We start from the raw sequence: 21,870 nt of genomic DNA, 5'->3' as shown, positions 1-21,870 counted from the left end.
ACATCTCTAGACAACATACCTACGTTATCCGTGGACTTGGTTACCGCACATCACTAGACAACATACCTACGTTATCCGTGGACTTGGTTACCGCACATCACTAGACAACATACCTACGTTATCCGTGGACTTGGTTACCGCACATCTCTAGACAACATACCTACGTTATCCGTGGACTTGGTTACCGCACATCACTAGAAAACATACCTACGTTATCCGTGGACTTGGTTACCGCACATCACTAGACAACATACCTACGTTATCCGTGGACTTGGTTACCGCACATCACTAGAAAACATACCTACGTTATCCGTGGACTTGGTTACCGCACATCACTAGACAACATACCTACGTTATCCGTGGACTTGGTTACCGCACATCACTAGACAACATACCTACGTTATCCGTGGACTTGGTTACCGCACATCACTAGAAAACATACCTACGTTATCCGTGGACTTGGTTACCGCACATCACTAGACAACATACCTACGTTATCCGTGGACTTGGTTACCGCACATCACTAGAAAACATACCTACGTTATCCGTGGACTTGGTTACCGCACATCACTAGACAACATACCTACGTTATCCGTGGACTTGGTTACCGCACATCACTAGAAAACATACCTACGCTATCCGTGGACTTGGTTACCGCACATCCCATAGTGACGTTTCGAGGATGGTGCTACTGAAATTCGTATGAATGAAAAGCCTGGAGAAAAACAAAACGTTTATCAAAAAATATTTCAGAACTGAACGTGACAATGTTTTATGCTTGTCACACACCTACCGATCAAGAGCAACTGGACAGTTATTGTATGACATAATACATAGATGATAGTTAATGTTTTTTGTCAAATTTGATTTATAAATTAGTATACATATAATGTACACTCCCCATTCACTATTATACATGTACTTATAATCTACACCTTACATGTATTGATATACACATAATCTGTAATTCCTGTTCATTATTATTCATATAATCTACACTCCCCATTCATTATTATATGTAATATGCATTCCACATTCATTATTATACGTATAATCTACACTCCCCATTCATTATATATACACATAATCTAGACAACACTTTCCGTTTTATATGTATAGCAATGAATGTGCAGTGTAGATCACATATATAGTCATATTTGTGGAATGCAGAATACATTTATATTGATGAATGCAGAGTGTAGGTTGTATGTATAATAAAAGAAATGTGTGTAAATCATGTGTATAATAAAGAATGTGCAGTGTAGATTATATGTATAACAAGCATTCTGAGTGTACTGCTAAAGCAATACATGTCCCCTACAGAGCCCAACAATTTTTTGTATTTTCTAAGTTCAAGGGCTATAACTCTGTAGAACCAAATGGACAAATTGTCATAAAAGTCAAACTTGATATGTAATAGTACATCATAAAGCTATACACAACACTCAATATATTGAGGCATTGCAAAAACAAAGTCTGGAAAACTAATTTTTGTTTCGCCAAAATTCAAGGGCTATATCTTTGTCAAAAATAGGTAAATCGTCATGAAAGTCAAACTTGATCTGTAAAGCTATGCACAAAATTTCAACTGAATATGTTGAGGAATTGCAAAAACAAAAGTCCGAAAAACACATTTTCGCATCTCCTACGTTTAAGGGCAATGACTCTGTCAAAAATGGGTAAATAGTTATGAAAGTCAAACTTGATATGTAATAGTATATGATAAAGCTACATGTAAAGTAAATCGTCAAGAAAGTCAAACTTGATCTGTAATGGTACACTATAAAGTTATACGCAAAATTTCAGTTCAGTATGTTGAGGCATGGGGGGGGGGGGGGGGGGAGAGAAGGGGGAGTCCGGAAAACAAATTTTCGTATCCCCTATGTTCCAAGGACCATAATTCGGTCAAAATGTGTAAATCGTCATAAAAGTCAAACTTGATCTCTAATGGTATATGATAAAATTATATATCAAATTTCAGCTCAATATCTCGAGGCATTGTGGAAAAAAAACTATTCACAAACGTTTATGTGGGACAGACGGACGGACAGATTCCAGATAGACAGACAGACAGAAGGACGGAGATGAAACCTATAGATAACCCTTCCGGTTGGACCGATAGGGGACTAATAATGAATATGGATTGTATTCACTGAATAGCACTTAAATTATTATCAATCCAAAGTTCTTTTAAGAGACCAGTATTCAAACATAGTAGTGGAGAGTGCATATTATATGTATAATAATAACTAGAGGAGTGCAATTAATTCAAGGGGAGTGTGTATTATACGTATAATAATAACTGGGGGAGTGCAAATGATACGTATAATAATGATTGGGGAGTGCATATTCTTGGGGAGTGCAAATTAAATGCTACACCGGTCGAAATGTCCGCCTAGTTCTCGAACGGCAGAGTAGTCGTACTAATACGTACTAATACCTCGTACTCAAGATGTAGACATTTTAAGTTTTTAAAAATATAACTCATTTAAAAAAACAAAAGAAAAATTAAAGAAGTTATATGAGAATATTCTATTATTTACTAAATAATATGAAAATACAAAATGTTTTTGTACATACCTTATATTACGTCCCGACACAGGCAGTAACACAGTTTACCGGTGGTGTACAAGTATTCTCGTTCCTCTGTGTATTACCTAACAAACTAATTCTCGGCCAGCGTGACGCCACGACCCTTAGCTACCACATGTCCCAACTCGCGGGCTGGACGTCTTATCACAGAAACAAACGGAACAAATAATACCAAATCAATATCCATAGCACAGTGCATGGTTAATCCTTCCTCTTCCATCTTTCTCCCCCCTCCCCCCCCCCCCCACGTTCCATTACTCTCTCCCATTCCCATTCTCTGCATCTTTCTTTCCCTTACCCCTTCCCCCAATTGTTTTCTCCCCTGTTCCTCTTTCCCCCCCCCTCTCTCTGTGTCTCTGTCTCTGTCTCTGTCTCTGTCTCTCTCTCTCTCTCTCTCTCTCTCTCTCTCTCTCTCTCTCTCTCTCTCTCTCTCTCTCTCTCTCTCTCTGTTTGTGTATTTCTGACCACGTCAGAAATGCTAACGTCTGTCTGTCTGTCTCTCTCTCTCTGTCTGTCTGTCTCTCTCTCTCTCTCTCTCTCTCTCTCTCTCTCTCTCTCTCTCTCTCTCTCTCTCTCTCTCTCTCTCTCTCTCTCTGTGCATGTGTGTGTGTATTTTTGACCACGTCAGAAATGCTAACGTCTGTCTGTCTGTCTCTCTGTCTGTGTGTGTGTGTCTCTGTCTCTGTGTGTGTGTCCGTCTCTCTCTCTCTGTCTCTGTCTCTGTCTCTGTCTCTCTCTCTCTCTCTCTCTCTCTCTCTCTCTCTCTCTCTCTCTCTCTCTCTCTCTCTCTGCGTGTGTGTGTGTGTGTATTTTTGACCACGTCAGAAATGCTAACGTATGTCTGTCTGTCTGTCTGTCTGTGTGTGTCTGTCTCTCTCTCTCTCTCTCTCTCTCTCTCTCTCTCTCTCTCTCTCTCTCTCTCTCTCTCTCTCTCTCTCTCTCTCTCTCTCTCTCTCTCTCTGTGTGTGTGTGACTCTCTCTGTCTCTTTCATCCCCTCTACTTTTCCCATTCTCTCTCCCCTCCCATCCCTCTCCCCATTTCCCTTTCTCTACATGAATGAAAACAAAATGCATGAATGAATATTAACGACCAAAGCAGTGGTTATTGGATATCGTGTATACTTTTAACTTAGCGTAATTAACGTGCTATTAATAGATTGTCGTCCTGGGTACGACTTACGTTACCTAACGCACTAAGAAAACGGCTCCGAATATTTCAGTGTGTTATTAGTCACGGGTCTTTAGTCTCGTTGAGAAGGATATTTTCACATCGTTAGTTCTATTATTAACTCTTTGAATTGTGGACTGGTGTTTTTGGTTAACCCTTTAAAGTGGTGGCCGGACCTCGCGTGAGGATTAAAATCTAATTTTTTCATTATGTCAAAGTTGAAACTACAATATTTGGTTATTTTCTCATTTATTTGAAATAAATAACTACAAATTAATCGATCACGCGCATAATCTTTCCATAATTAGCTCTAGAATATTAATTAATTAACAAAAAAAGTCTTGTACCGGACGATAACAGGAGTTTCCCTAACAATTTGTGGCTAAATATATATGTGTGTCTTTTAATTTTGGCTTTGGTTGTGTTTTTTATTATTTGTTATTTTTATTTTTTTCTCTCTTTTTATTTTGTTTTTATTATTTTGTTTTTATTTATTTTTTATTTATTTATTTTTTTATTATTATTATTTTATTTTTTTATTTTTTAAAATAAATTTGATAGCTTTTCGCCATGCTCGCCGTTTCATATTTATGTATATTTTATCCATATTTTAATCATTATTTTATATTTTTAATAATTTTTTTTTTTTTTTTTAATAATGTAATTTAACAGGGCAGGTGTCTGGTCTGTGCCTTTGGTAGTGGCTTGGTTAATATCACCTCGTTGTCACGGGGATCCTATAATATCCGTAACTGAATGAAACACGATTATCCAAATATCTCTCCTAACTGTATATCTATTAGATCTCTCTGTATCGGGCAGTATATACCCGCGTGGCTCGTCTCTAGGTATGAACAGAGATAACATCTTATATAAAGTATATATAATATAGCACGTTTAGTTCACTAGAAAACACAACAAAAACACAATACACTTTGGAATCTGTATTAATCTACGCTGACAAATGTACTGCCGCAGTAGTTAATTAACAACAACAAATAGTAACCACCCAGAACTGATCACTTAATTAGTTAATCACTAGGTGTCTAGTTTATACAATATTCTAATCACTTCACCGTGACACAACACCCACACGTGTGATAATTGAGAAACGCTTCCAGGGGAACTTAATTAATAAAGGAATTACAACTCTATTCCTAACTGGTTAATTTTTAATTAACCCTTAACTACTCATTCAGTAACCTTGTAATACAGAATTAATACTGGTACCTATCACAATAAAGACAATAACCTACAGTTTACCTAGGTCCTCTAGGATGACTGGTTAAGCTTTATATATATTAGAACAGTGAGCCTACAGTTTACTGCGTCAGATTACCGGCAGCACCGTCTAAATAATATTGGCATAATACAGTATTAAAATATTTAAAGTCACAATAATCACATCAAGGTTATACAACAGAGCAGAAATAATATTTACCAAGTCCAAACGGACGCGTTCCCTGGAAGCCTTCCAATATGTTTCTCCCCCATATCTCTAAAACCCTAGCTATTTATAATAAAAAATCCGAATATCGCCTGGGGGGGTACATCGCGGCACCGAATACCTACAAGTGATATTTCCACAGCGACCAAGACGGGAATTTTCTCTTAGGTGGCCAGACTCACTGTCGCCTAGTCGCCAAAATCACGGTCGTAAAAACCGCACTCGCGGAGGTATTACGTAACTACTGGCCACATGGCCTCCGCATCTGGTCTGGGTGTGTATTGAAAACAGCACGACCACCGTCGCGCAGAGTTATTACGTAACAAAGTGCCCACCTGGGCTTACGTGCATATTGGAACTGCACACGGCCCTCTAAAACAATTAATATGGCCACAGGCGAAAACAAATTTAAGAGCATGTTCCGTCACACACCCCCACCTCAAAAAGGATATTTCCTCTACTCTAGGAATAGGGAAATATACTACATTAAAACAAAAGGTGCGTTAACCGACGCATCCGGGCATTTATAACACACAGTAATAAGGTGACTACCAGTAATCACACTGAGTCTCTGAGTCCCTGGTATACAATAAAATATATAAAAACAAAACAGAAATCAAGAATGTCAACACATTATCATAATGTTCAACTTCGGGACAGGGCATCAGCGATTACATTAGAAGTGCCCTTGATATGTTCAATGGTAATTGGGAATTCCTGCAGAAGAAGACTCCATCTCAAAACTCTCTGGTTGGTGGCTTTCATTCTGTGAATGAAAGTGAGCGGATTATGGTCCGTAAAGATCACCACTTGATGCACTGCCGAAAATGCTTCAGAGCTTGTACCATGGCCAAAGCTTCCTTCTCTATAGTGGAATAGTTCACCTGGTGTTTGTCAAACATTTTGGAGAAGAAACTTACAGGATGGTCCAATCCATTTTCGTCTTCCTGTAACAGCACAGCTCCAGCTCCCACGTCACTGGCATCCACAGCCAGCTTGAAAGGCATTCGGTAGTCTGGTGCTGCCATCACGGGAGACGAGGAGAGCATCGGGCTTGAGACAGTTGAATGACTTCTCGCATTCATCTGACCACTGGGCCTTCGTTTCCTTCTTTTTCAGTGTCGCACGTTTTCCAGGTTTTCTCCGATAGGCATGCTGTCGAATCGGTGTAGAGTTGGGTTCCAAGCGCACATCCTGGCTTAAGGTATTGGTAACCGTTGGAAGGTCCTGACAAATGCAAACATTGTCTTGTATCAATGTAGTCAGCTTTGCTCGCTGGGGGCTCAAGTCTGCTAGAATCTGGCTGTTGGTTAATTTGATCTCTGCAGTCTTGACGTCATCACAGGAAATTGAGTGACTCTCAATTTGGACAGGTAATACTGGAACTATCGGCAGTCTGTCAAAATAACCTTTTAGCAAATTGATGTGACAATACCTACTTTTCCTAACCCTATCAGGAGTGTTTATCACATACCCTGTCTCATTAACCCGTTTGCGCACAACATAGGGCCCGAAATACCTGTTCTGCACAGAACCCCGTTTAATGGGAAGGTACAGCAGCACCTTATCCCCTGGTTTAAATTCCCAACTCCTAGCCTTCTTATCAAACACTGATTTTATTTTGCTCTGAGCGTAGCTCAGATGCTTCCTAGCTAGTTCGGTCGCCGGCAACCTCCTATCTCTAACTCTCTTATTCATTAATACTCTCTCAGTTAACAATGTAGTGCGAGCTGCCAACAAATTTGGATCAGCCCCCTGCTCTAGGATTAACTCTTGTATATTACAAGGTAAGTCCCCTCTATCAAACACAACTGGTTCATTTACCCTCTGCGGGAGGTCAACAGGTTCCACCACATTTAGTTCCTCAGTAGACTTATCTACTATTTTACTGATAACCTCATCCACTCCAATTTCATGGCTCACACACGTATCAGACAAATCACAAATATCCTCTGGGTCTCGTGTTACCCTTCTGGCCATAGCCCTAGTCTTTACACACGCAGGATATCTAATCTCATCAACCTCACTCCCTTCTATTGGTAAAGGGCTGTCTTTAATTAACTATTGGTCACACTTCGGCTGACAACACTGACTAGTCAAATCATTACCCAACAAAACTCCTATGTTTTCAACAGGCAAGTCCTTCACAACACCCATAACGACTGGTCCCGTCACAAACTTCGAACACAAGAAAACGTTATGTAACCGGACAACCATTTTTTCTCCAGTAACCGAGGTTAAGGACAAACTACGTCCTGTATCTGAATTCTCAATACCAGCTAAACACTCTGACGTTATCAGCGACTGACTACACCCGGTATCTCTATAGATTGATATTGCCTTAGGACACAACTCTTGTTTCACATCACAAACCATACCAGTGGACACATACGGGTTTACTTTCTCTGCCATGGGACTAACCATTAACTCTCTCGCTAACGGAGCTGACCTCACTAAACCGACTACTTGCGCATTATTGCGTTTCCTTTTAAAACAGTCCCCGACAAGATGGTTATCCTTTTTACAGTAACTGCAATGTGGACGAAAAGTTCGTGCATTGGCTGATAATGCAGGTTTATCCTTACTTTGCCCACCAGGTACATTCCTTGCCTGACTAGCTGACCAACTAGAAGACTCTCCTCGGTAGTTACTTTCCCGGGAAAAACCTGGCTGAAATTTCTTCTTATCACCCTGTTGTAAAGAGCTACCCTGTACTGCCTGAGCTTTGTGTATTAACACGTAATAATCTGCCACTATGCCTGCCTCCTCTATCTTTTTGACATCACGATCCTCTAAATGAATACGTAAGCTAACTGGTAATCCATTTTTAATGTCCTGTAAGATCAACAACTCCCGTAACTCGGTATATGACTCTACCTGATGAGACACCACCCATTTATCAAACATCCCTGCCTTCTTAGCCACAAACTCACTATAAGACTGACTCTGCGTTTTTCTCAACTAGCTATACCGTAAACGATAATCCTCAGGTCGTAATTCATACGCCCTCAACACTGCCGCCTTAACTAGGTCGTACTGACTTGCTCGCTCATCACTCATTGAATTATACGCTACACTAGCCTTCCCCTTAAACTTAGACACGGCTAACAATGTCCACTTAGACTGCGGCCAATTTAGCTGCTTAGCGGCCCGTTCAAAAAGTTGGAAGAACATGTCTACCTCCTGGTCATCAAATACAGGCACTGATCTATAAGCCTCCGACATGTTAAACCCATTTCCTTCTTCTCGTCTAACTTCTTAAGTATTCAGTTTTAACTCGATGTTCCACTTTTAATTTTGCTAACTGGAATTCTCTATTCCTCTCTTCTCTTTTTCTCTCTCTCTCTCTCTATCCCTCTCTCTATCTTCTCTATCTCTTCTCTATCCCTCTCTTCTCGTTCTCTCTCTCTCTCTATCTCTATCTTCTTTTTCTCTATCCCTCTCTTCTCTTTCTCTTTCTCTCTCTTTATCTAATGCACGTTCTTCTCTTTCGTACTCAAGTTTTTTAAAAGCTAATTGTTGTTCCACACTTAACTCATTTATCTCTATCTCTGGAACAATCTCACTGTCTTCCATAACAGGCCTATCACCAAAACTTCCTGGATAATAATTGTCTTTATATCACCTAAGGTTTTAGCTGATGTTAAATCAATTTCTCGCTCACCCGCGATTTCAACTAATTCGGCCTTACGTGCTCGCTTAATCTCCACTACACTGAGCGTAGGCCTATCCAGCAAATTCTTATCCATGTTTAGATATGACGCACTTATTATTAATTAATTTTCTAGCGAACAACGTTGCTACTTATAGTTATTTGTAAAAATAATTTATAAAGCCCCCATTTACAAACAATACTTTTTTTAAATATGCATGTCCCGTTTCAGATCCGGGACGGGCGCCCCAATTTTCACTCCTGTCACGGGGATCCTATAATACCCGTAACTGAATGAAACACGATTATCCAAATATCTCTCCTAACTGTATATCTATTAGATATCTCTGTATCGGGCAGTATATACCCGCGTGGCTCGTCTCTAGGTATGAACAGAGATAAGATCTTATATAAAGTATATATAATATAGCACGTTTAGTTCACTAGAAAACACAACAAAAACACAATACACTTTGGAATCTGTATTAATCTACGCTGACAAATGTACTGCCGCAGTAGTTAATTAACAACAACAAATAGTAACCACCCAGAACTGATCACTTAATTAGTTAATCACTAGGTGTCTAGTTTATACAATATTCTAATCACTTCACCGTGACACAACACCCACACGTGTAATAATTGAGAAACACTTCCAGGGGAACTTAATTAATAAAGGAATTACAACTCTATTCCTAACTGGTTAATTTTTAATTAACCCTTAACTACTCATTCAGTAACCTTGTAATACAGAATTAATACTGGTACCTATCACAATAAAGACAATAACCTATAGTTTACCTAGGTCCTCTAGGATGACTGGTTAAGCTTTATATATATTAGAACACTGAGCCTACAGTTTACTGCGTCAGATTACCGGCAGCACCGTCTAAATAATATTGGTATAATACAGTATTAAAATATTTAAAGTCACATCAATCACATCAAGGTTATACAACAGAGCAGAAATAATATTTACCAAGTCCAAACGGACGCGTTCCCTGGAAGCCTTCCAATATGTTTCTCCCCCATATCTCTAAAACCCTAGCTATTTATAATAAAAAATCCGAATATCGCCTGGGGGTACATCGCGGCACCGAATACCTACAAGTGATATTTCCACAGCGACCAAGACGGGAATTTTCTCTTAGATGGCCAGACTCACTGTCGCCTAGTTGCCAAAATCACGGTCGTAAAAACCGCACTCGCGGAGGTATGACGTAACTACTGGCCACATGGCCTCCGCATCTGGTCTGGGTGTGTATTGAAAACAGCACGACCACCGTCGCGCAGAGGTATTACGTAACAAAGTGCCCACCTGGGCTTAAGTGTATATTGGAACTGCACACGGCCCTCTAAAACAATTAATATGGCCACAGGCGAAAACAAATTTAAGAGCATGTTCCGTCACACTCGTCTACTGCCCTAGGTATTATAGATTAAAGACAAGGCTTGGTACCCAAAACGAAATACTAAATTAACCATCGCTGGATTTTTTGCGCCACTCCCCTCGTGGCACCAGCGATTAAACTCTTATAACCTTTTGGCATCACTCTAAGTGATGCCGGTTTAGGAAGTTATAACAACTTCCTAAACAACTAGTAGCCTGCCAGGATTGGACTGAACTGCGGTTGGACACGGTGGTGGGGGGGGGAGGGGGGGGGGTGATGGGATGTCGGGAGTTAGGGCATTCTTTGGGTCTATATGCGTAGGCGGTTCGGCCTTAGGTTTTGTGTAGGGCCGGCATCCCCTCCCTCCCGACCCTCACCTGGTCACACCAATGTTTAAAATATGATTGGCAGCCTCTTTCCTCTGAACCTCCCATGGGCTTAATTAATATTGTTTAAGAATTATTATTAATTTTAAATAATTTATATAGGTTAGGAATGTTGATATTTTTCTTTAAAGGACTCCCGATCCTATCGGAGGCCGGACTCGGGATAGGCGTGTTCGAAACCCTAGTGGTATATGGACACGTTAAACCAGTTACTAAGCTAAGCTAAGCTAAATATAGCATTGCCACCACCTTTGTTTCTTTGTCAGTTGACTTTAATGAATTATGGGTAAAGGTCTCACTACACAGATCACTTCCGGGTGAGAATTCATTGATCACGGTCCACTATAGTTCCTAATTGTGACACATGTTGTGGTTCACATATTCACTTCTAGAAATTGGGGAAGAATTAAAACAATATGTATGTTTAATGGTAAGCCTTCTGGCTGTATTTTGCCCATGTTATTTTGTAACATTGTGCACTGACCTTTTGGGACATGGGTGTATAGCACACGAGAGAACCGGAGTGAATCGGTTAATAAACCACCTGTTCGGACCAGTACTACAGCCAGGTGCGGTCATATAGACAAAAAATGGAGACGGAATGTTTTCAATTTTGGAGTTAAAATAAATGTTTATATAATGTATGTTCGCAATGGTGTATGTTGTTAGTGCCAACGAGAAACCGTTCTATTGGCAATCTTCATCTGAAGTTGGGGAACTTAACATGGGTAACCATTATTTACTTTTGAATGGGAACTCAACCCCCCCCCCCCCCACCTATTCCTCAAAAAATAAAAAGAGAAAAGAAACGATTAAGAACCTTTATTAGCATAAAGTGTACCTGTATTGCAGTTTAAGGCTTACTCCCCCCCCCCCCCCCATATTAATAATTTTTCAATTTGGGTACTTTGTTAAATTTATCTATTTCATGATACTGTGTTCCTAAGCTTTAAAAAAAACTTTTTTTGCAATTTATGTCATATTTTATTAATTGAATTAATAATTTACACATTTTAAGTATTTGTAAATAGTGACATGCAACCTTTAAAACTAATAAAAGACTGGTTACCGTTTTGCATATTATTAGTATTAGAGTAACAAATCTTTGGATTTCAGTGTCAAAAACAAAATGGCGGCAAAACAATGAATTTTTATTTTTCCAATGTTTACACTTTATAACTTTAATAAAGTTATATCAGTAGGTATATTGATGTCATGGATGGGTCTGAGATTACTGGTGGCCAACTATTTGTTAGTGAAATATTGCATGTGATAGCAAATCGAAAGAACTGACTTGTAGATGTTTCTTTTGTTTTTGTATTATCGTAGGACGTAGCGTTGTAGATTGTTTTTTTGTTTTTTTTACCACTTGTACTGGCCCGAATCCAAAAAACACTGGCCTCGGGCCTCGGGCCACCGTATTCTAGAAGGCCTGATGGGTTTCAGTGGCAGATGACGTCTGTGTAGTGAGACCTAAGTGTGTTGAATGAGTACGCATGAAACAGTGACGTCACTAGTTAGTGCGTGTGACACTCTATCAAGACATCCCCCCCCCCCCCCCCCGCCCCCATATATATATATATATATATATATTATTTGTTTTATTTATTTTTATTTTTTTATTTTACTAGTAAATGGAATTATTTGGTTGTAATTTTTATAGGCATGTAGCTGAAGATATAAGTTTTATGTTTCAAAGCAGAAATACATTCATATTTTTGGCGGGAACCGCCATTATTGTAACTTTGACATAGCACTTTTAAGGACACAATTCGGCATGCTTAATCATTTACATGTCTAACATCTAGTAATTCTGAAACTTCATCCGACTTCAGAACTGAAACTCGTGTCACGATAGTTCGTTTGCAGCAAAACGGAATCGACGAACTGGCATATAAGTTCTATATACTGTATAATAATCAAATCTTGTATAACTCCCCCCCCCCCCCCCCCCCCCCCCCAACATATTATTGTCTTAAAACCATACTAACTATCCTAAAAAAATGTCATTAATTGTATAGATATAAAGCACATTTCTAATACAGGGGTGAAGACACTGTAAACAAATTTTGTTTTGATTAATAACACCACTAGAACACATTGATTAGTTAAAATATCGGCTATTGAATGTCAAACATTTGGTAATTCGGACACATAGTCATAAGAGAGAGACCCGCTACATTTTCTTAATGCAGCAAGGAATCTTTTATAAGTACTTTCCCACAAAGGGAAAAAGCAAATGCCACGGCCTTTTAACAATACTGCAAAATATCAGCTAATTTGTCAGTCACGTTAAAAAGCAAATGCCACGACCTTTTAACAATAATTCAAAATATCAGCTAATTTGTCAGTCACGTTAAAAAGCAAATGCCACGGCCTTTTAACAATAATGCAAAATATCAGCTAATTAGTCAGTCACGTTAAAAAGTTAATGAATAGTGGATTAAGTTAGAGAAAGAGAGACAGACAGACAGAGAGAGAGAGAGAGAGAGAGAGAGAGAGAGAGAGAGAGAGAGAGAGAGAGAGAGAGAGAGAGAGAGAGAGCGAGCGAGAGCAAGCAAGCAAGAGAGAGAGAGAGAGAGAGAGAGAGAGAGAGAGCGAGAGCGAGCGAGCGAGAGAGAGAGAGAGAGAGAGAGAGAGAGAGAGAGAGAGAGAGAGAGAGAGAGAGAGAGAGAGAGAGCCTTAGCCTTTAACATATCCCTGTACCACTAAGGTTTCAGGTTGGAGAATGCACTCCAAAGTGTGAACACGTGAAAAACAATTAAAATTTAAGTAATGTCTTATTTCAATTGTTAAAAACTCTATTAGTGGGAAAATATACCGTACTCTTAAAAATATACCGTACTCTTAAAAATATACCGTACTCTTAAAAAAAACTAGGGTCTGTCACTTTGACATCACTACTAGTAATCAATGATGCAACGACAGAACGGCACTACATCTTGGCTGTTCCACCCGTGACACTAAAGAAACGTTATTATTTACACTGAAATTGTTTTCCACACAAAAGGTTTTTTGCCGACAGTATGGTTTTACGACTTAATACAATGTTTTCATGTGAATTATAGCAGTAGTCATTATAGTGTTAGTTGCATGCCGATCCCTTTTGATGCAAACAAAATGTTTGCCACTAGAGCACATTGATTTATCAATTATCGGCTATTGAATGTCAAACATTTTGACAATTTGGACAAAATGATAGTCTTATGCTACAGTGACATATGCACCGATTCGGGATAAGGCACTCGTATGGGCCCAAATTTCGGAGAAAATTTGCAAAATTTCACGGCGGCCGCAAGTGTGCCGTGACTATCCTGCGCACCATGGGCGTCGATCTGTGGGGGACATGGGGAAAGCGCCCCCCTCACTTTTCAACGCCGGGGGACAATCTATATAAATGTCCCCCACTTCACCGTTACACCACACCCACACGTGTGATAATTGAGAAACGCTTCCAGGAGAAGTTAATTAATAAAGGAATTACAACACCATTCCTAACTGGTTAATTTTTAATTAACCCTTACTACTCGTTCAGTAACGTGTGATAATTTAGAAACGCTTCCAGGGGAACTTAATTAATAAAGGAATTACAGCTCTATTCCTAACGGGTTAATTTTTAATTAACCCTTAACTACTCTTTCAGTAATCTTGCAACACAGAATTAATACTGGTACCTATCACAATAAAGACAATAACCTACAGTTTACCTAGGTCGTCTAGGATGACTGGCTAAGCTTTATATTACCAAATACTCGTATAATGTTAGAACAAAAAGTCTACGATTTACTTCGTCAGATGACCGAAGACACTGTCTAAAGAATATTGGTATAATACAGTATTAAAATATTTAAAGTCACATCAATCACATCAAGGTTATACACAGAGCAGAAATGATATTTACCAAAGTCCAAACGGACTAACGTTCCCGGGAAGCTTCCTTTTGCGTTCCTCCTTGATATCTCTAAAACTAGCTATTTATTATAAATCAGAATTCGCCTGGGGGTACAAGGCGGTACCTCCCCCTATCATCTGATATTCCAACTCTACTAGAGTCGGTATATTTCTCTCTGATCGTCAGACTTACTGACGCCATCGTCGCCAAATCACGGTTGTAAAAACCGCACTCGCAGAGGTATTACGTAACTACTCGCCACATGGCCTCCGCACCTGGCTAAGGGTGTGTATTAGGCGTACCGATCGAGGACCGTCGCGCAGAAGTATTACGTAACAAGTTGCCCATCTGGGCTTAAGTGCAATTAAACTGTACACGGCCCTCTAACACAATTAAAATCGCCACAGGCGAAAACAAATTTAAGAGCATGTTCCGTCACAAACAACAACAACAACAGCAAAATAACAAAAAAAAAGAAAGAAGAAGCGACACACGACGTACTGTTTTTTGTCGTTTTTAAAACATAGACAACTATTTTGTTAAACTGTCAAACAGCAACGTTTTGATGCAATTTGGATTTGTTTTCTTGAATTAAAAGTTTAACCACTAATGTGTAGCTTTATGATTTTCATTCACATTCCTTTATCACACACACACACACACACACACACACACACACACACACACACACACACACACACACACACACACACACACACACACACACAGTCACATACACACACTAACACGTCCCCCCCCCCCCCCCCCCACTTTTACAGCCGGATTGACGCCCATGCTGCGGATGCCTTAGCGTTCTTTCCCCGCCGGGCGTAGGGCGCACTGGAAGCTTTTAGCGCGGAATTTAGGTATCTCACCACTGTTTATTATACATTGGTGGCAATACAAACATAAAGCCAAGCACTGACTAAATTATTAACAGTAGGTGCTATATACCACCTGACATGAAGAGAACAGCCTCTGTGACAGGATTTAAGCAAATAAAATTGATACTTCGCCACCTGCAACTTCAATTATCCAGACTCCTTGGGACATGGAGTAATGGAGGGGAGGCAACTCTCGTTAAAAATATGTAACACAGGCACTGTAAACAATGGTCTTGCCTGTAGCTAAGCAGATATGCATCTGTCAGTTTGATATGCCAGAATCAAGAGGCAATGTTACCCTTCCAATATTCCATAATCATACTGTCAACAGAGGCGGATCTAGGGGGGCAGGTGCCCGCCCCCCCCCCTAAATTTTGCGATAGTTATAAATTTATTATATATTAATTTTCATTTTTTTTACGATCCCCCTCCAAACCTCCCCCAAAGTTCCCTTGGCATTCCACCTCATGTCACTGCCCCCCCCCCCCACCCCCACACCAAATGGATTTTCTGGATCCGCCACTGGTCAAGTCTGTTCAGACACCAACATAATAAAATAAAGGCAAGAGGTACTCTTTTTTATAGAACTAAATTTGAAGCCTACACGTCGTTCATTGGCTGAAACAGCGGTGTGATCCCTTAAAAGTTCACGATGTGTTATAGAATTGTTTACTGGCCGTGAGCTCGAAGACACGTTGTATACAGCATCACACGGGCCCAGTACGGCCCCCGCAACATTCGTACGGATGCGTTACGATTTTGGGTTGGAATTTTTGGCCCTTCAATCGTACGGCACCCGTACGATTTCCAAGATCATCGTACGAGTATCTTACGATGTCCGTGCGAGTCCCTCATGAGCCCCGTACGATGTGTAAAAATCGTACGGATATTTCACGGCTCCCGTCCGACTGCACTGCGGCGTCCGTAGGATTATCCTGCGGTACCCTTGCAGCTTACAGACGAGCGCCTTGCGATTGGAGTCGAGAAAACTTCAAAGGGCACCGCGCAGGCCCCGCTGAATATGTGACTGCTACACACGGATGCCGCAGACCCCTGCGATACCCCCGATTCCCGAAATCTTAGAAATCCGCCGTAGGTAGAAAAATTCGTACGGGGCCCGGTGGATATGTGACTGTCGCATTAGAGAGAAGGAAGGAAATGTTTTATTTGACAACGCACTCAACACATTTTTTTATGGTTATATGGCGTCGGACATATGGTCAAGGACCACACAGATATTGAGAGAGAAAACCCGCTGTCGCCACTTCATGGGCTATTCTTTTCGATTAGCAGCAAGAGATCTTTTATATGCACCATCCCACAGACAGGATAGTACATACCACGGCCTTTGTTACACCAGTTGTGGAGCACTGGCTGGAACGAGAAATAGCCCAATGGGTCCAGCGACGGGGAGTAGCATTAGAGAGATGCGTCTAATGCGTCTGCGGCTTGCGTCATGGGCGTATGGAGAAAACACGCTACATTGTTCTATTAGTAGCAAGGAATCGTTTATATGCTGCTCAGCACATACCACGGCCTTTGATCAGTTGTTGACGCAAACAACTACACATATAGTCTAAATAAACTCGTTTGTTTTCGCTATCAACGACTATCGTCGGTAGCATTCATATAGCATACACGTCTGTTTGATTTCGCTATCAACGACAATCGTCGGCAACAAACAGCATACAAGTCTGTTTGTTTTCGCTATCAACGACTATCGTCGGCAACATTCAAACAGCATACAAGTCTGTTTGTTTTCGCTATCAACGACTATCGTCGGCAGCATTCAAACAGCATACAAGTCTGTTTGTTTTCGCTATCAACGACTATCGTCGGCAGCATTCAAACAGCATACAAGTCTGTTTGTTTTCCCTATCAGCGACTATCGTCGGCAGCATTCAAACAGCATACAAGTCTGTTGTTTTCCCTATCAGCGACTATCGTCGGCAGCATTCAAACAGCATACAAGTCTGTTTGTTTTCGCTGTCAACGACTATCATCGACAACATTCAAACAGCATACAAGTCTGTTTGTTTTCTCTATCAACGACTATCGTCGGCGGCATTCAAACAGCATACAAGTATGTTTATTTTCGCTATCAACGACTATCACCGGCAACATTCAAACAGCATACAAGTATGTTTGTTTTCGCTATCAACGACTATCACCGGCAACATTCAAACAGCATACAAGTCTGTTTGTTTTCTCTATCAACGACTATCGTCGGCAGCATTCAAACAGCATACAAGTCTGTCAAAGTGGTGTTTTGATGGTCGATTTAATCCGCAACTGATCAGTTTGGCTCTGTCGATATGCTGATCAGTTTGACTCTGTCGATGTGCTGATCAGTTTGGCTCTGTCGATGTGCTGATCACTTTGGCTCTGTCGATGTTCTGATCAGTTTGGCTCTGTCGATGTGCTGATCACTTTGGCTCTGTCGATGTGCTGATCACTTTGGCTCTGTCGATGTGCTGATCACTTTCGCTCTGTCGATGTGCTAATCACTTTCGCTCTGTCGATGTGTGATTAATCGACGGTGTACGGGCGGGACGTAGCCCAGTGGTAAAGTGTTCGCTTGATGCGCGGTTGCTCTAGGATCGATCCCCGTCAGTGGACCCATTGGGCTATTTCTCGTTCCAGCCAGTACTCCACAACTGGTGTAACAAAGGCCGTGGTATGTACTATCCTGTCTGTGAGATGGTGTATATAAAAGATCCCCAGCTGCTAATCGAAAGAGTAGCACATGAAGTGGCGACAGCGGGTTTCCTCTCTCAATATCTCTGTGGTCCTTAACCATATGTCTGACGCCTTATAACCGTAAATAGCATGTGTTGAGTGCGTCGTTAAATAAAACATTTCCTTCTTTTTAATCGACGGTGTGGTAAAATGTTAACTATAATTATCATGCGTAAAGCTGTTGCTATGGTTGCGAAACTACTGTTGTAATAATATAAAACTGATAGTTACATAGTTACAGAGACAGAGGGGCGGGTGGGAGGAATCCCCCCCCCCCCCCCCCCCCCCCCAGTGTTGGAGTAAATCCTACAAATCGATCAAAAACGATAGAGATATTGAGGAAAATTTCACCATATATTTGCATCTATCTGCCCACAATATTAGTTGTCATCCAGGTAAAAATGAGTAGTGATAGCTGTTTGTCAGTAACGCTAATATGAATAAATGTTGTTATCGAGATTCGGGCACAAATCAGCCTAAGCCCCCACCCACAAATTGGAACCCATACGTCCTGTGAAAAGCACACGTTGATAGGTTCATGTCAAAACCTACTGTGTTCATTAATACTGATAACTGTGTCGTGAATGGCACTATAGTGTCTAAATATAATATTCCATCATTCACAGGTACACGAGGGGACGGTATCTACAACACGTTAATGTTTGTGTTGTATAACGACACCACTAGATTTATTAATCATCGGCTACTAGATGTCAAACATTTGGTAATTTGGATTACAAGTACAAAAATTACCAAATGTTTGACATCCAATAGCTGATGATAAATCATTCAATGTGTTCTAGTGGTGTCGTTAAACAAAACAATCTTTATTTTCGTACTTATATCTTGAATTTATAAAATTATGAAATGTCCTACATGAACTGTGGGTTGGAGGTGATGTTGCAGTGGCATAAGAATGGCGGTGTCATCTGCTACAATTGCAAGCACACATTGCCATATCATAATCAGCATCCCCAGAAGCCAATTCTATGAATCCCGAAAAGTTGGGTTTCTTAAAGGATTAATAAACTTTCATAAATTAAATACCGTTTTGAATCCATCTTCAATCAATAATGATGTTGAATCAAATAATAAAAGCAACTTAGTGACGTTTTGTACAATGAAAACGTTCAGAAATTTCTCCCCTTTTCTGTCGCAGCAAAATAAAATATAAATAAAATAAAAATAATAATAATTTTAATATATAAATAAATAAAAATAACGATAAATAAATACACAAATTAATTAAAAGTGTTATTTAAATGACACAGGTGCTAGTGTTTTTTCTTCTTTTTTCTATTATTATATATTTTATATATACATGTATATATTTATTTTGTATATTATTGTTTATTTGTGTAATATAAGATATCCACCTCCACTGACCTTTTTGTTTATATGACGATTTCGAACTTTAACTTCATACATTACATCATAAAACATGTCAATGTTCATGAATGTGTGCTTGTGTGATCAGAACTCTGCAACACATTCTGATATTAAAAATTGGAATTAAATATGACAGATAAATTAGACTGGCCCGTTACCCATTTGTGAACTTTGTGGTATCATACAATGATATCCAACATATGTAAGTTACCAATATAAATTCATCTGGTTGGTTGTTTCATGGCGCACGTGCAAATGAAAATAACAAAGATATATATATATATATTTGTTGAGTTTAATTAATCAAAGTAATACATGATATGTCGCAGAAATTGTAAAAATGTTGTAAACATGCCAAGTTAAATTTAGTTATTTAATTATGTTTGATGGTTTCTATACTAAAACAAAAAAAAGGTTTATCAATTTGGTAAATGTGCTTAAATAATTGAAAATTCGTGATTTCCAAAGTGAAATCAGACATCATGTTAGTAAAAGTAACGGGACAGTTTTAATATAAAATGATATGCATAACTGTCAAGTCATTAGGTCAGGTCAGGTCATAGGGGTTTACGTGCACATTCAGAACAAGTTGTTGTAGCGCACGCCTGTCGTGGGCACAAGAGCCGGCCTTGGCCGGCTCCTCCGTCCATGACAGGAAAGGTGGGGGGAGGGGAGAGGAGGGACCGCCTGCACTGGCAGGTGCAAGGGAGCACCAGTAGCCTGATCAAATCGGTAGCGGGCGGGTGGAGTCAAGTCATTAAACCAGGCGCGGATCCAGGATTTTTAAATAGAGGGGGCCCGAGGGCGCGAAGCGCCCGAGATTCCTAGGGGGGTCAGGGGGCATGCTGAAATGAAATTTAAGTGGCCTGAAACGCGATTTCCTCGCATCTGAGTAACAAAATAACTATATTAACGTATGTTTTTGGTATTGTCATACTGTTTTTGTTATCTTCAAAATTGGGAAATAAGTGCATTTTTGTGTAATTCCACTCTAGTGTATGCTATAGTTAAAAATAAATAATAACTTGACCCCAAAAATAGGGGGGGGGGGGGCCGGGCCCCTTGGGCCCCCCACTAAATCCGCGCCTGTAAACGTAACTTACTTTTAAAGTGCAATGCAGTAGTACCAAATTGTTAAACTATTTCTTTTCTACTTAAAATATATTTACAGAAAAACGACAAATATAAAGACAAATACAATTTGGGGGTGTCTTAAACACGGACAATTAGGGGTTTTTTTTCATTCCGTTTAGTAAACCAACTTAGATTATTGCAAATTTGTCTGCACTAAAATATCATCAGTCAGGATGGATGCAGGGCGGATCTACGATTTCTGAAAGGGGATTACAACGCTACTATAAAACAAATGCGATATCTCTTGAAACGGAAAAAAATAAATATATACATAAGCATAAGCGTTTCTTACACACCCGTTGGTGAGAACACAATGCGTTATTTGTATAGCACATAGTTGTTTACACACGTACATGTTATTTGTATAGCACATAGTTGTTTACACACGTACATGTTATTTATATAGCACATAGTTGTTTACACACGTACATGTTATTTGTATAGCACATAGTTGTTTACACACGTACATGTTATTTGTATAGCACATAGTTGTTTACACACGTACATGTTATTTGTATAGCACATAGTTGTTTACACACGTACATGTTATTTGTATAGCACATAGTTGTTTACACACGTACATGTTATTTGTATAGCACATAGTTGTTTACACACGTACATGTTATTTGTATAGCACATAGTTGTTTACACACGTACATGTTATTTGTATAGCACATAGTTGTTTACACACGTACATGTTATTTGTATAGCACATAGTTGTTTACACACGTACATGTTATTTGTATAGCACATAGTTGTTTACACACGTACATGTTATTTGTATAGCACATAGTTGTTTACACACGTACATGTGTTAACAATTTCAAGACATACGACTGGCTGCTCCTATGTGATGACCAGGTCACCAATGCAATACGTCCAATAAAAAAAAAACCCAGCACGGTGGAAATCGATTACACTGTGACGTATATAGTTAACCTGACAAGCATGTGTCTGTCACGCGTAAGTCAGCTACAAGTGCAACGCCTGTAAATAACGTTTAGTCCGTTACACTGTGACGTATATAGTTAACCTGACAAGCATGTGTCAGTCACGCGTAAGTCAGCTACAAGTGCAACGCCTGTAAATAACTTTTAGTCCATTAGATACCATTTATCTCGGGGCCGGATGTAGCCCAGTGGTAAAGCGTTCGCTTGATGCGCGGTCGGTCTGGGATCGATCCCCGTCGGTGGGCC

Source organism: Gigantopelta aegis, chromosome 11 (genome assembly GCF_016097555.1).
Source record: "Gigantopelta aegis isolate Gae_Host chromosome 11, Gae_host_genome, whole genome shotgun sequence".
Lineage (NCBI taxonomy): Eukaryota > Metazoa > Mollusca > Gastropoda > Neomphalida > Peltospiridae > Gigantopelta > Gigantopelta aegis.
Note: the sequence above shows the minus strand (reverse complement) of the source record.